This window comes from Schistocerca gregaria, chromosome 5, assembly GCF_023897955.1.
Source record: "Schistocerca gregaria isolate iqSchGreg1 chromosome 5, iqSchGreg1.2, whole genome shotgun sequence".
NCBI classification, from domain to species: Eukaryota; Metazoa; Arthropoda; class Insecta; order Orthoptera; family Acrididae; genus Schistocerca; species Schistocerca gregaria.
The window spans coordinates 44,658,182-44,661,366 of record NC_064924.1 but is presented as its reverse complement, the minus strand read 5'-3'; the positions used below and the strand labels follow the sequence as shown (position 1 = coordinate 44,661,366).

Genomic DNA, 3,185 nt, shown 5'->3' with positions numbered 1-3,185 from the left:
TGTCGGGTATGTATGCAGACTTAAGCGACGAATGAGAATTTGTACCAACGCTGGGATTCGAACCTGAGTCTTCCTCTGACTAGGCAGATGAGCCAACCACTACGCCACCCTGGCACAGTTGGTGAGGCGTGAGTGGAAATTTGTATCGAGGAGGGAGGCATGCTGGGTTAGTCCGTGCAGTTCTGCAAAGCCGCTGTGCCCGGGTGGCGTAGTGGTTCGCTCTTCTGCCTAGTCAACGGGAGACTCAGGTTCGAATCCCAGCTTTGGTACAAATTCTCATTCGTTGCATCAGTCTCCATACATACATCGCAGATGTTTGCGACTTGAATATGTCACTGGAACCATGTAGTGTGATTTAATTAACTACACCTGTCTTTCAGGCGGGGTCGTCCATTTCGTTCCATGTTGAGCTGCTCGTCGAATTACAGTAGGAGAACCTCTGCAAAGCTGTTCGATTTTATGGGGAATACGAAGTGGGCTGAGGCGTGAATGGAAATTTGGACTGGGAAGGGAAATGTGCAAGGATATTCTGTGCAGTTGTGCAAAACCACTTTGCCAGGGTGGCGTAGTGGTTAGCGCATCTGCCTAGTGAACAGGAGACCCAGGTTCGAGTCCTGGCCTTGGTGCAAATTTCCATTCGTCGCTTCAGTCTGCATATATACATCATTGATGTTCGAGACTTGCTCTATAACCGTATAGTTTGATTTGACCTTAGGGATTCGTTGTGTTTAAAAATAGCATACTGCAGTTCGCCAACAGACTTCAGTCTTTCCTTTCCATGCCATAATCATCCTCTCTGTACCAACAGAGACATTGAAAGATTGGTTAAGAGACACAGAGAAAGCCTTTCTATTCCACGCCGTACTCGCTGTACCAACAGACACATCGAAAGATTGGTTAATAGACACACAAAAAGCCTTTCTATTCCATGTCATAGTGATCATCACTGCACCAACGGACACAGTGGAAGACTGGTTATAACAAACAGAGGAAGGGGATCAACGAAGGTTCATTTTCGAATAGTCGAGGCCCCTCACATTCGCATATACACGCCCGACATGAACGAAGACGACATCTGTCAAGTAGAACGATTTGCCGCACATCAGTCGAAGATAAATCATTCGACGTATTAGCCACCCTTTCCCTTGTTTCTTAATTAGTAATTTCCCATTGTAGGGTTTTTGCCAAGGTTAAAGCCTACATTCTTCCAGTCACAGATCTAGAATTATCACAATCATCAACAACATCATCAAGAATCGTAGGACAGATATGCCAGTTATAAAAAATGACGTGCAAGGAAGACAAGAGGTGGCCTATAAACTCATGGAAAATCTTAACACGCAAGAAAGAGACGCTGCAAGGCTAAAAGTCATACATAAAGAGGCTTGGATAAAACGCTATCGACAATTACGGACTGAAGATGATAAAGAGAAGGAAATGACAACTTCAGAGGATGAGGGGTACCAACTACTGTATGACGGACATGAGACCACGCTAGATGAGATGCAGGTCCTGAAACAGATGAAAAGCAGGAAGGATGTAGAGCCTGATCGAATCAACGTAGATCTCGTTAAATATGGATGATTAAATTTATAACTGAGCCTCTTACACCTCTTAAATGAAAGCTGGAAGATGAGAGTGGTATCTAAACCGTGGAAGACAGTGGGGGTAGTGCCACTCTACAAAAAAAGGGGGGGGGGGAATGTCTGTGACAACTATTGAGGAGTAAACAAGCTAAATGCTTCTTACAAACCCTGTGCAAGAAGTTTCTATCTGCACAAAGAAATTGTAGTAAATACATAGAAACAGGATACAGCGCCAATAAAGATCAACAGAGGGTAGGACTTCTGCTGTATTCAATATTTATTGTAATTAGATGACAGTTTCAGACAGTTGAAATAGGAAGTTAAACAAAGTGTGAGATTAGTACCGGTACACACAAACATTTATACTCTATTAGCCAATGACCAAATAATTATTCAGAAGACAGAAAATGATGTACAGTTTGCAATTCATTGCCTAAATCAACTATGTTTAACTGCCATTTAAAATCTTCAATAAAAATTATAAAGTATTGGCCTTCAAAGCGAAATTTTCATTCTGCTCCGACTTAGTACCAGTTGAACAGCCAATGGAACAGGTGTCACAATATTAGCTGTTACTTTGCAGTGTTATCTATGGACATGAAAACAGTGTCACTAATAAAAATAAGATTCAGATGATATGTGGCAGAATATAGTCGACACTGAGTGAAAAGATAAGGAAGGATACGAAGTTAAAATTTTACAAAGTAATGGTTAGCGCTAGTACAATATATGGTAGCCAATCTTGGACATTAATCAGTAAAGAGAAAAGAAGAATATAGTCGGCTGAAGTGAAATATTTAAGAAAAGTTAAAAGATGTTCCCTCACAGATCAAGTACACGACTGCCAGCTGAATACGTGGCGCTGCCCGCATATGTGTTCACGAAGTGATGTGTGATTTGAGGATATAGAATGTTTTGAGATAATTTTATGAGACGGCTCATTTGCAAAACGGTAATCTGTATTGATCTTTACTTTGCAGTGTGAGCTTGTTAGTAATTATTGTAGTGTAAAGACTGCATTGTGTTTAACTATATCTGCGTGTTGGTATTCATAGTGAATTATCAGTCATGTGTTCAGTATCCTAATTATCTTACTGCCTCCACAGTTAAAAATATTTTATTAGAAAGCAAAGAGTAAACTGTAACATCAAGTTTTCATTATGTTTAATACACTACTGGTCATTAAAATTGCTATACCAAGAAGAAATGTAGATGATAAACGCGTATTCATTGGACAAATATATTTTACTAGAACTGACATGTGATTAAATTTTCACGCAATTTGGGTGCATACATCCTGAGAAATCAGTACCCAGAACAACCACCTCTCACTGTAATAACGGCCTGCATACGCCTGCGCATTGAGTCAAACAGAACTTTGATGGCGTGTACAGTTACAGCTGCCAAGGCAGCTTCAACACGATACCACAGTTCATCAAGAGTAGTGACTGGTGTATTGTGACGAGCCAGTTGCTCGGCCACCATTGACTAGACGTTTTCAATGTGAGAGATATGGAGAATGTGCTGGCCAGGGCAGCAGTCGAACATTTTCTGTATCCAGAAAGGCTCGTACACGACCTGCAACATGCGGTCGTGCAT

The 3,185-nt window shown here is 41.2% G+C and overlaps 1 non-coding gene across 1 annotated transcript; it reads left to right on the top strand.

Moving 5' to 3' along the window:
- The first annotated feature begins 554 nt into the window (after positions 1–554).
- On the top strand, positions 555–626 carry Trnat-agu (transfer RNA threonine (anticodon AGU)). Its single transcript has one exon. It is a non-coding gene; the product is annotated as a tRNA-Thr (tRNA).
- The last annotated feature ends 2,559 nt before the right edge of the window (positions 627–3,185 follow it).